This window comes from Oncorhynchus masou, unplaced genomic scaffold, assembly GCF_036934945.1.
Source record: "Oncorhynchus masou masou isolate Uvic2021 unplaced genomic scaffold, UVic_Omas_1.1 unplaced_scaffold_18___fragment_8___debris, whole genome shotgun sequence".
NCBI lineage: Eukaryota > Metazoa > Chordata > Actinopteri > Salmoniformes > Salmonidae > Oncorhynchus > Oncorhynchus masou.
The window spans coordinates 65,921-78,228 of NW_027016592.1; the positions used below are offsets into that span (position 1 = coordinate 65,921).

General features: G+C 42.5%; 1 pseudogene; it reads right to left on the reverse strand.

The window, feature by feature from the left end:
* Nucleotides 1-2,579: 2,579 nt before the first annotated feature.
* LOC135538894 (adenosine receptor A3-like) lies at nt 2,580-3,943 on the reverse strand (annotated as a pseudogene).
* Nucleotides 3,944-12,308: the final 8,365 nt, after the last annotated feature.

Consider the following 12,308-nt stretch of genomic DNA (forward strand, 5'->3'; position numbering starts at 1 on the left):
AGAGTAGCTCAGTTTGTAGACCATGCCACTTGCAAAATCAGGATTGTGGGTTCAACTCCTGGTGGGACCACCGATATGACAAATGTATGCACACACAGTTGCTTTGGATAAAATAGTCTGCTAAATGTTATATTATCTACAGTACACCTTTAGATGAAGCGGGGGAACTCTAGCCAAAATATTTAATGTTTTTTTCTCTATTTGCTTTCTGAAACAACACATTCACTCATCACACATTGTAAGCAAGCTTGTGCCAGTGACTCCTAAGCCTAGAAAACTATTTGAGATAATTGCCATCGGGAAAAGTGGCTATCAGCTGAACAAAGCTAATGATAACGTAAATATGCTAGAAAGCTAGCGATGCTGTCGAAACAAGTAAATACGCTAGCTGGTGTCGTGTCTCTGACTATGATTCAATTATATGATGCTATTTTATCAAATCAATTACCTAACGTTTAATTGATTATGTGATTGAATTAAACCATGCAAAAAAAAGACATTCAACTCAATCGTAGCCTCCTACCAGTATTCAAGTTTCCCCACCCTGTGCCCGTAGCCAGTGGTCACTGCATGCAAGTCAGACGAGTTCGCTCTCAAAATAAAATGAGACTCAAGGTAAAATGTAAAACGAAATCATACAATTAAAAACATCTACCGAGCTGCGAGTTCATATTTTAATAGGAGGGCAAAAGGACAGGTGCTCGGGTGCTGGTTGAGCCCTATCTGTCCACTAGAGTTTTGACTTCCAGGTAGGTTTTGCAACAGAAACCCACTGGCCAGTGAATACACCTCTGAGACTGTAACCAACACTGTGAATAGCAGTAATGAGTTAGTACAGTACCATGCAGAGGTTCCTCAGGGGATTATGTGGCTGTGGTGAAGAGATCCCATTATCTGTAAGCAACTGAGTGTAATGTTCTCCACATACTCACCAAACTTCCTATTGGAGATGAAGGATGCCTACAACAACCCATTAGTACTTAGTACAGATCTGTAGCTACTGTACACAGTGCTAGCTATCCTATTATGACTGCTGTAATGCACATCGACACAGAGAAGAAGGTCGTAGACTGGGTGAATGTGTTCCAATGGTAAAATTTGAAAAACAGTGAGTCAACATATATACATTTTGATTTTCTGTTCAGGGGGAAGCCAGCAATAAAACAATGGAATTGAAAACGTAATACCAGTAGGATTTCAGAAGGCTAGAAGGAGCATGAGCTCTACTGCATTATCAACCACGCAACTTCTGTGGAAGGTTCTATTGTTTTCTAATCATAGCTTAATGAGGGGCCTATGTTTTGACACAACGGGCCCTTTAACTTTACATCTAGTTTTTTTTGCTTCTTCTCTTTTTAAAGGAATAAAAAAACTGCTTCAGTCCTAACATAAAACCTGCTTTAGGCCCATGGGGTTTACTATATGATTTTATTATATTTTTTACTCACTTAGCAGACACTCTTATCCAGAGTGACTAACAGGAGCAATTAGGGTTAATCAGTTTGTGTACATGTTTCGTCTCTTGTAGTCCTTGCAGTGTTTATAACAATGTGTTTGTTTGCTTCGGTTGCGCACAGGTGAAGCATATTCATTTGTTCACTCTTTTGTTGCTGATTTTCCTGTGCTGCAGGAAATGCAGATGAGCTTTGTGATTTACATAAATTCACGGAAAATCATATTAAGAGTATTGCATTTTTTATGGAGACTGATTTTGGACAGCTAATAGCCGAACCATCGCACACACAACATTATGTACTAAACGTTCAAATCACGTTGCTGCAGGATTATTTTGTTGCAACAATGCTGGTCAAATTAAGATTCTACATCTGTATCTGATTTCTGGATGTCATAGCTGCCTTCATCAAGTAGAGTAGAAGGATAGATCAGCAATATGTCAGTGCAATCCGGGATCTTTGGGACATCCCTACCTCATTGAAGTTGACATTTAAAATGGTTAAAGTAAGGCTTGAGGTTAGGGTTAGGGTTTAGGGTTTAGGGTAGGGATGTCCCAAGGATCTCGGATAGCACTGACAAATATGTCATATAGGAGCAGTGTAAATATTGAGGAGCTTGTGACTCCCCCAGATATTGTGGGTAGAAACTTTTGGCATCTGCACAGGAACATGGTGAAATATTACTCAACAATGACCCAGATCCCCTATCACACAACTCAATATAACCATTTATTGCTGAAGCAGACAAATCATTGAATGAGATTGCAAAAAAAAATTCCTACAAATTTTGTGATAACTGCCAAATAGTGCATGTTATTTCCATTTCTGGGCAACGTTATCATACAGAAGAAAAATATAACAAATTCAGCACATTCAAGAAACACAAGTCTTTAAACAGGAAATCGATATGAGTAAAATGAAACCTGTAAGAGCCCACTTACTTGACTTCCTTGCAACTTCCTCTATCTATTTTTATCCCTCAGTTTTTTTCAACAAATGCCAAATATTAAAATATGCCAATTTATAACACCCTGGCAGTAGTTTCCCTTATTATACAGGTTCTAAGGTCTTGATGCACTTTGCCAAAGAAAAAAAAGCTAAGTGACTATCACTTCTATTGTTTTCCTACTCTATCAACATGCTTGTACCTTCAACTGTGTCAATTTTCACAACACTGATAGCATTTCCATCAATATTTCTATCTGCACTGTTAGGGTTGCTGCTGATAATGTTTTCACTGGTCTGGTTGCTCTGAGAGCCCTGACTGTCACCTCGACACACAAAGACATTACTCCAGATCCTCAGGTACGCTTCCTGGATCTTGCAGATCTTGAAGGCATAAACAATCTGGTTGACAGCTGAATTGCCATGGGAGAGGAGGATGCCCACGTAGAAGGCCTGTTGGGGGTATGTTTGATGGGTTACCAAAGTAGGCAACACAGTTAATGATGTCCAATGCTGATCCAGCAAAAGGCGAAGAGCACCAGGACCAGAGTCAGGGATCGGGCCAGGCACCTTTCCTTTGTGAAGTAGATGTGGGACTGGGTACTGCTCCCCGTCTTTTCTCTCAGGTTCTTTTGTATGATACAGAAGATGTAGCAGTATAGGACAGCCATGACAAGCAACGGAGTGAGGGTGCAGAGGAAGAAGAAAAAGTAAACCAGGTATGACATGGGAATCACAGCCAGGAAACGGCAGATGATGGTGGTTGAGTTCCCTGAGTGAGACAAGGTGTCGCGGTTGTACCACCCAAACATGGGTGGGAAGCTCAACATGAAGGCAACAAACCAACATATTGCCACCACCACCCAAGATCTCCTCTCTGTTACTGTCCTCTTGTACCTGTTGAAGCAGAGAATCTGTTCATCTGACATGACAACCATTTTTTAAAGCTGTGTGTATGTACTGTATATGCATGCACGCTCACCTGAGAGGGATGAAGATGCGTAGGAATCTGTCCACAGAGATGGCTAGCAGAGACATGACCGAAGACATTGTCAACATGACGACCACACAGCTTATGAAGAGACATACATTGAACGAGGTGCACACCCGTCCATCCACCAGCACAGCCAGCGGCACAGCCACAGAACCTACAAGGAAGTCAGCTGCAGCCAGGGAGACCAAAAAACAGAAGGTGGGCTGCCGGAGGTTGCTGCTCGACCACACTGCCCAGATCACCAGGATCACTCCCAGACAGCAGGCAACAGCGATCAGCACCGCCAGCACTGTGTAGACAACGTCTCCTCCAGGCATCCCGTCGGCCTTCCAATGGAAGTTCAATATGGGCATTTACTGTACTTAACACTAAGTGTGCTCTATTCTATAGCTCTGGAGATTTTCCTTTTCCTGTAGGCTCGAGGATGTTCACTTAGCTATTGAAAATGTTTATTGAAATGTCACAGCCCCCACTTGCCTGCTATAGGTTGGAGATAAGTGTTGTTATGGTATCTCACTTCTCCTACACTGCTAGAAGGAGGGGACTGTGTATAAAATAGTTTGTTAATCTCAGTTGAATCCTTATCTTGAACATTTGGCAATAAGAGGCAAGGTGTCGCAATCTTAAAATTTATGTTGGCTACAAAAAAATGTTTAGCTGTGGTTGTGTTGTACAGATATCCTGTAGCTTTAGAGGAAGGATGCTCAAAATAGACTTGTCTCTGTGAATGGTATACATGTCACAATGTGGAAAGTGACAGGTGTTATGTCTGGGATGAGCAGGCACAGAAAAGGCAGAGGCAGACTACAAAAAGGTCAGTTTCAACATGTAGTTTAAGGCATGGTTTTCAATCATCATCGTTTCAGTATTCAAGTTCAATCACCATTTTTAACACTGACCCACAATTCATTTCAAAAGTTTCACTTCCGTAATATTTTATTTTTGCTTTTACCTTAGAAAACCATGCTACTTCAAAATCCAGCCTGGTCTCATAGACTAGATGTAACATAGCAAATGGATATCCAATATATTATGCTTGGTATGGTTACATAAGACAGAGGGTTACTTAAGGCAAAAACGAAATGAGGGTGGTTGGTCGGGGTCGGCATATAACGCGAACATCTAGCAAGCCAAAGGTTGTGTGTTTGAATCTCATCAGAAACATGTTCAGCATTTTATCAACTACAACTACTTAGCATGTTAGCAAACCCTTACCCTAAACCTTTTAACTAACCCTTCTCCTAACCCTACTCTTAACCCATGACCCTAACCCCTAGCCAAGCAAAACAAGGGGCATAGGAAGTGGCAGGCCTTTATTTGCTCTAAATCTCCATTCTAACAGATCTGTATATAATGACTAGGTGCTCATGTCTCAACCCTAACAATTGGAGTCTTTGTCCTAAAGCCGGGAAGGTAGACGACAAGCTTAGGTCCAAAAAAAGCCCATGGAAACACATTGGGCTTATTTTGGACAGATAAAAGCTCTCGCTTCGCCTCTTCCTCTCTGATTGTAACTCAAACAAATCTCCATTAGCCATGTGGGCTCACCAATGCCATCACATACTCTGACAAACTTGGGATCCACCATGATTCACATGATGCACAATCGAGAGCATCCTGGCGGGCTGTATCACCGCCTGGTACGGCAACTGCTCCGCCCTCCACCGTAAGGCTCTCCAGAGGGTAGTGAGGTCAGCACAACGCATCACCGGGGGCAAACTACCTGCCCTCCAGGACACCTACACCACCCGATGTTACAGGAAGGCCATAAAGATCATCAAGGACATCAACCACCCGAGCCACTGCCTGTTCACCCCGCAATCATCCAGAAGGCGAGGTCAGTACAGGTGCATCAAAGCTGGGACCGAGAGACTGAAAAACAGCTTCTATCTCAAGGCCATCAGACTGTTAAACAGCCACCACTAACATTGAGTGGCTGCTGCCAACACACTGACACTGACTCAACTCCAGCCACTTTAATAATGGGAATTGATGGGAAATGATGTAAATATATCACTAGCCACTTTAAACAATGCTACCTTATATAATGTTACTTACCCTACATTATTCATCTCATATGCAAAAGTATATACTGTACTCTATATCATCGACTGCATCCTTATGTAATACATGTATCACTAGCCACTTTAACTATGCCACTTTGTTTACATACTCATCTCATATGTATATACTGTACTCGATACCATCTACTGTATCTTGCCTATGCTGCTCTGTACCATCACTCATTCATATATCCTTATGTACATATTCTTTATCCCCTTCCACTGTGTATAAGAAATTAGTTTTGGAATTGTTAGTTAGATTACTTGTTGGTTATTACTGCATTGTCGGAACTAGAAGCACAAGCATTTCGCTACACTCACATTAACATCTGCTAACCATGTGTATGTGACAAATAAAATTTGATTTGATTTGATTCCGGATTGCATTCACTTCCTGTGGGCTGTCAGCATAGTAGGGGTGCTGAGGGTGCTGCTGCACCTCCTGAAAAATCAAGATACAAAAAAATATAAATATATATATACCTGTACTAGTCCTATATTAGAGGGCTGTTATAGCGATCTGTAGCTTTGCACCCCCCCCCCAACAAAACAGTTGAGATGACAACCAGGGCTCTCAGAGCAACCAGACTGCTGTGAACAAAACATGTATCACCCTTAATCCTAACACTGTGAGTGAGTCATAGTTAATGATTTGTTGAAGGATAATTACAAAATGACATTTTGGTTTTCCTTACCCTGTAAGCAGTCTATAAACAAGGTATGCCAGCAATCCATGTTTTGCTTCTGTTTACCTGGGGTGCGTTCATGTTGCTTGACAATTTGTACTGAACAACACTTTTCTCCAAAATGTTCCACACTGTCCTTCGATAGCCTTTGAGGTATGTTTGCTCCGATTAGGTGGGTGTGGCCTGACCAATATGGGTGTAACCATTTGAAATCGCAGAACACGTGCAAAACTCGTGCAGCACATCATATGGTAATCGCCCTCTGGGCAATCATAATCACAGCATTTTTCAACTGGAAGTTCAATACAGTACAATTTCTGTTGAATTGAACATTGCACACCATTCGGTCACACTGACTACACCCCTGGCCACTGTTTCCAAATGCTAACTTTGGTACCGATATTATAATTTTTTGAGCTCCATGTCCAAATCATCCCAAAGTATCTCAAATGTATTGTGTTCCTCAATAAAATTACTTATTGTCACGCCCTGGTCTATATTTATTATGTTATCTTCATTTATTGAGTCAGGCCATGGTGTGACATGGGTTTATTTGTAGTGTGTTTTGTCTTGGGGTTGTGTGGGGTGTATAGATTAGTCCATGGCTGCCTGAGGCGGTTCTCAATCAGAGTCAGGTGATTATCGTTGTCTCTGATTGGGAACCATATTTAGGTAGCCTGGGTTTCACTGTGTGTTTGTGGATGATTGTTCCTGTCTCTGTGTTTGTTGCACCAGTCAGGGCTGTTTCGGTTTTCGACGTTTGTTGTTTTGTATTGTTCGTGTTTCGCCATAATTAAAGATGTATCGAACGAACCACGTTGCATTTTGGTCCAATCCTTATTCCACCTCTTCGTCAGAGAAGGAGGTAGAAGAAAGCCGTTACACTTATAGATCATTTGGACATGAATCACAAAAAATGCTAATATCGGAATTTTGGTGAACTATCCCTATAACCTAACCTCACACAAATGGACTGGTCCATCGTATTCTAGCCTACAGCTCTCTGGATATAAGATTGTAGTACTCTATTCTTCATTACCCTCTCTAGGTTGACATGGCATAGCCAATACAGGCCCTAAATCATTATAATGTGGTAGAAAGGTTTATTGTATTATACTGTATAAAGAAGAGCTATTGCCATTGTATTTCAGCAAAGGCTTTCCTAGTCATTGTGAGTGAGGGTCTGTTTGTTTGTTTGAGAACGCATGGTCTACCCCAAGGCCCTATTTGAGGTAGGCCCATTTCACTTTGGCAATTGATGTGGAACAGCACTTTATGTTCCCTGTACTCCCTGTACTTTATATACATGTTTATTATAGCTGTTTTTACATTTTATTTGCAATATATAATGATGTAATGAAATGGGTAAAGTACACGTTAGCTAGTCATTGTGAGTGAGGGTCTGTTTGTTTGTTTGAGAACGCATGGTCTACCCCAAGGCCTTATTTGAGGCAGGCCCACATCAATTGCCAAAGTGAAATGGAACAGCACTTTATGTTCCCTGTACTCCCTGTACTCTATATGTATGTTTATTATAGCTGTTGATACAGGGCTCATATGTGAAACTATTTTAACTGAACATTTTCTTTCACAGTGGCACTGACTCCGACTGGGAGCCCCCAGTGCCAAGGTGTCCATCCCCTTCTGAAGCTGGTTCATCCAGCTGTACCCCTGCTGTCTCTGGCTCCACACCTCCCGGGCCATCTAGAGGTGTGAAGGCACTGACAAAGAAGAGGAAGAGGGGAAGTGTGCCACCCGCAAACAGAGGGACAGAAGGGTGTTGGCACACCGTCCTAGAAGATGATGTGGAGCCACCCCAACCAACTTTTAGGCCGAAAAGGAAGCCAGGACCTCAGGTGAACCCGACCGCAACTTACACCCCCCTTCAGCTTTTTCAACTGTTTTTCACACCATCTGTTGTAGATTCGCTCGTGTCCAACACAAATAAGAATGGGAAGAAGAAGCAAGCAGGCAAAAAGGTAGCATGGAAGCCCATATCCATGTCAGATCTTTTCTGCTACCTTTCACTGGTCATCTACATGGCGTTGGTGAGGCTGAAAGCCTGAAGGACTACTGGAAAACGTCATCTCTCTACCAACTGCCTTTCCCCTGACTGTTATGTCCTGCAAAAGGTTTCTGATTATTTCACAGGCGCTTCATATCAGTGACCCAAAGGTTGATGAAGAGAATGAGAAGAAGAGAGGCACAGCAACGTTTGATAGACTGTGCAAGATCAAACCTCTCTACCACAGCATTGTTGAGGCCTGCAAGACGTACTTTCAGCCAGCCCAGAACGTGTCAATCGATGAGAGGATGGTAGCCTTAAAGGCAAGAATTGGCCTCAAACAATACATGAGAAACAAACCAACCAAGTGGGGTTACAAGCTGTTTGTGTTGGCTGATTCTGTATGTACCTACACATGCAATTTCTTTGTCTATGAGGGGAAGAACAGTTTTGCTACCGGTAAGGGAATTAGCTATGACTCTGTAATGGAGTTATTGGATTTTCAACTACTAGGGAAGGGCTACAAACTGTTTGTGGATGTCACGACTTCTACCGAAGGTAACTCCTCTCCCTGTTCAGGCGACGCTCGGCTCTTGGAGTCGCCGGCTTACTAGCCGCTACCGATCCCTTCTTCCTTTTCTGGTTGTTTTGTCTGTGTTCCTTTTCACACCTGGTTTCAATTGCTTTTATTTCTGTGTGTATATAGGGCACCTGTTGCCTGCCTTAATTCATGCAGGATTAAGCTTGTGGGTATTTGCGTTCGGTATTCTATGCTGTTTATTGTTTTTGCATTTACGTACGTGTATGTAGTGTCGGAACTGTGGCTGTCCCGGTGTATTGACACGAGTTTCCGTTCCTTCCAGAGCTTAGTTTGGATATTCATCTGGGCCAATTTTGTATTGGTGGACTATGTATACATATATCTATATTAAACACGCTTCTCAGAAATCCCTGCTCTCCTGCGCCTGACTCCTACACCTCTCACCGAGACGCACCTTATCACAGTGGATAACTTCTACACAAGCCCTACCCTGTTTGCAGACCTAAGGAAGCTGGATGTATGGGCTTGTGGCACCATTCGTACCAACAGGGTGGGCTTTCTGAAGACTAAGGTGAACGACATGCCTAAGCGGGCTGAGCGGGGTATCATGCGATGGATCCGTGAAGATGGCCTGCTGTTTGTAAAGTGGATGGATACCAGAGAGGTGGTGATGTGCTCCACTATCCACAAGTCCTTCAATGGGGATCATGTTGTCAGGCGTGTGAAGGGCGGTGCCGGGGCATGGACCACCAAAAATGTCCCCATTCCAACTGCAGTAAAGGACTACAACAAGAGCATGGGAGGTGTGGACCTGTCGGACGCGCTAATAGGCTACTACAATGTTCTCCACAAGACAATGAAATGGTACAAGACCTTCTTCTATCATTTCATCGACATTGCTGTGGTGAATGCATTCATCCTACACAAGGATGTTCTGTTCTGCCTGCGGCTATGGAACCCTAAACTGTTAATTTTTACTCTTGAGGTGCTGTCCTGTTGCACCCTCTACAACCACTGTGATCTCCACCCGGCACAGCCAGAAGAGGACTGGCCACCCCTCATAGCCTGGTTCCTCTAGGTTTCTTCCTAGGTTTTTGCCTTTCTAGGGAGTTTTTCCTAGCCACCATGCTTCTACACCTGCATTGCTTGCTGTTTGGGGTTTTAGGCTGGGGCTATTATAAATAGATTTGAGGTTTGAGGACTGAGGGTCCTCCAAATATTGAAAGTGTGTAAATAGTTACCCATGTTACTTTGTAAATGTATATATATATTTATTTATTTTTTCATATTTTATTTCAATTTTAAAAATAAATAATATTTTTCTCAATTTTTGTGGGGGGGTGTGTTAGAATACCATTTTGGTATTTTGTATATAGTTATTTGTTTCAAAATGTGTACCTTCACCAATTTGGCCACTTGGGTACATTTGGGCTACTTGTGCGGGACACCTTGGTGACTTCAAGATAAATGTTATGTAGCACTCATTTTGGAAGTTATAATTCTGAAACTTTGCACAAGTACTGTTGCCCTCTTATATTTGTTTGTCCCCATCATCTTATCTGAATGTTTGTTTTATCTTGTTCATTTTAAAGATGATGATACAAAAATAAATAGAAAAAAAACATTACATTTACATTTAACATTTAAGTCATTTAGCAGACGCTCTTATCCAGAGCGACTTACAAATTGGTGAATTCACCTTCTGACATCCAGTGGAACAGCCACTTTACAATAGTGCATCTAAATCATTAAGGGGGGGGGTGAGAAGGATTACTTATCCTATCCTAGGTATTCCTTGAAGAGGTGGGGTTTCAGGTGTCTCCGGAAGGTGGTGATTGACTCCGCTGTCCTGGCGTCGTGAGGGAGTTTGTTCCACCATTGGGGGGCCAGAGCAGCGAACAGTTTTGACTGGGCTGAGCGGGAACTGTACTTCCTCAGTGGTAGGGAGGCGAGCAGGCCAGAGGTGGATGAACGCAGTGCCCTTGCTTGGGTGTAGGGCCTGATCACAGCCTGGAGGTACTGCGGTGCCGTTCCCCTCACAGCTCCGTAGGCAAGCACCATGGTCTTGTAGCGGATGCGAGCTTCAACTAACATGTTTTTTTTCATTGTTTTATCTAAACCAGATCTATTGTGTGTTATTCTCCTACATTCAATTCACATTTACACAAACTTCAGAGTGTTTTCTTTCAAATGGTACCAAGAATATGCATATCCTTGGTTCTGTGCCTGAGCTACAGGCTGTTAGATTTGGGTATGTCTTCAGGCAGAAATTGCACAAAGTAGGGGAGTAGTTCTAAGAGGTTATTAACAAACTATAGTTTTGGCAAGTTGGTTAGGACATCTTTGTGCATGACACAAATCATTTTTCCAACAATTGTTTACAGACAGATTATTTCATTTACAATTGACTGTTTCACAATTCAAGTGGATCAGAAGTTTACATACACTAAGTTGACTGTGTCTTTAAACAGCTTGGAAAATTCCAGAAAATGATGTCATGGCTTTAGAAGCTTTTGATAGGCTAATTGACATCATTTGAGTCAATTGAAGGTGTACCTGTGGATGTATGAAAAAAAATGTAAACCTCCATAAGTCTGGTTCATCCTTGGGAGCAATTTCCAAACGCCTGAAGGTACCAAATTCATCTGTACAAATAATAGTTTGCAAGTATAAACACCATGGGACCACGCAGCCGTCATACAGGAAGGAGATGCGAACTGTCTCCTGGAGATTAATGTACTTTGGTGTGAAAAGTGCAAATCAATCCCAGAACAACAGCAAAGGACATTGAGAAGATGCTGGAGGAAACAGGTACAAAAGTACATATATACACAGTAAAACGAGTCCTATATCGACATAACCTGAAAGGCCTCTCATCAAGGAATGGCCAGCAGCATAACACCCTGCATACCACTGCTGGCTTACTTCTGAAGCTAAGCAGGGTTGGTCCTGGTCAGTTCGTGGATTGGAGACCAGATGCTGATGGAATTGGTGTTGGAGGGCCAGTAGGAGGCACTCTTTCCTCTGGTCTAAAAAAATATCCCAATGCCCCAGGGCAGTGATTGGGAACACTGCCCTGTGTAGGGTGCTGTCTTTCGGGTGGGACGTTAAACGGGTTTCCTGACTCCCTGAGGTCATTAAAGATCCCATGGCACTTATTGTAGTGGTGTTAACCCTGGTGTCCTGGCGTAATTCCCAATCTGACCTTAAAACCATCCTGGTCACCTAATAATCCCCAGTTTATAATTGGCTCATTCATCCCCCTCCTCTCCCCTGTAACTATACCCCAGGATGTTGCTGCAAATGAGAATGTGTTCTCAGTCAACTTACCTGGTAAATGTCAGGATTTGGCCAGGGTTGTTCCGGTTTTTGGTAACTAGATGCCCCCATTGTGCTTTTTGACCTTTTGCTTTCCCTTGATCCCCATTATTATTTGCACCTGTGCCTCGTTTTCCCTGATTGTATTTAAACCCTTAGTTTCCCTCAGTTCTTTGCTCTGTGTTTGTATGTTAGCACCCAGCCCTAGTATTCTGTGAACTCTTGTTGATCCCGGTGGACGCTCTTGTGGAATTCTGTTTTTTGTTCTTGTTTATTTATTTTTGAGTATCTTTTGAGGCTTT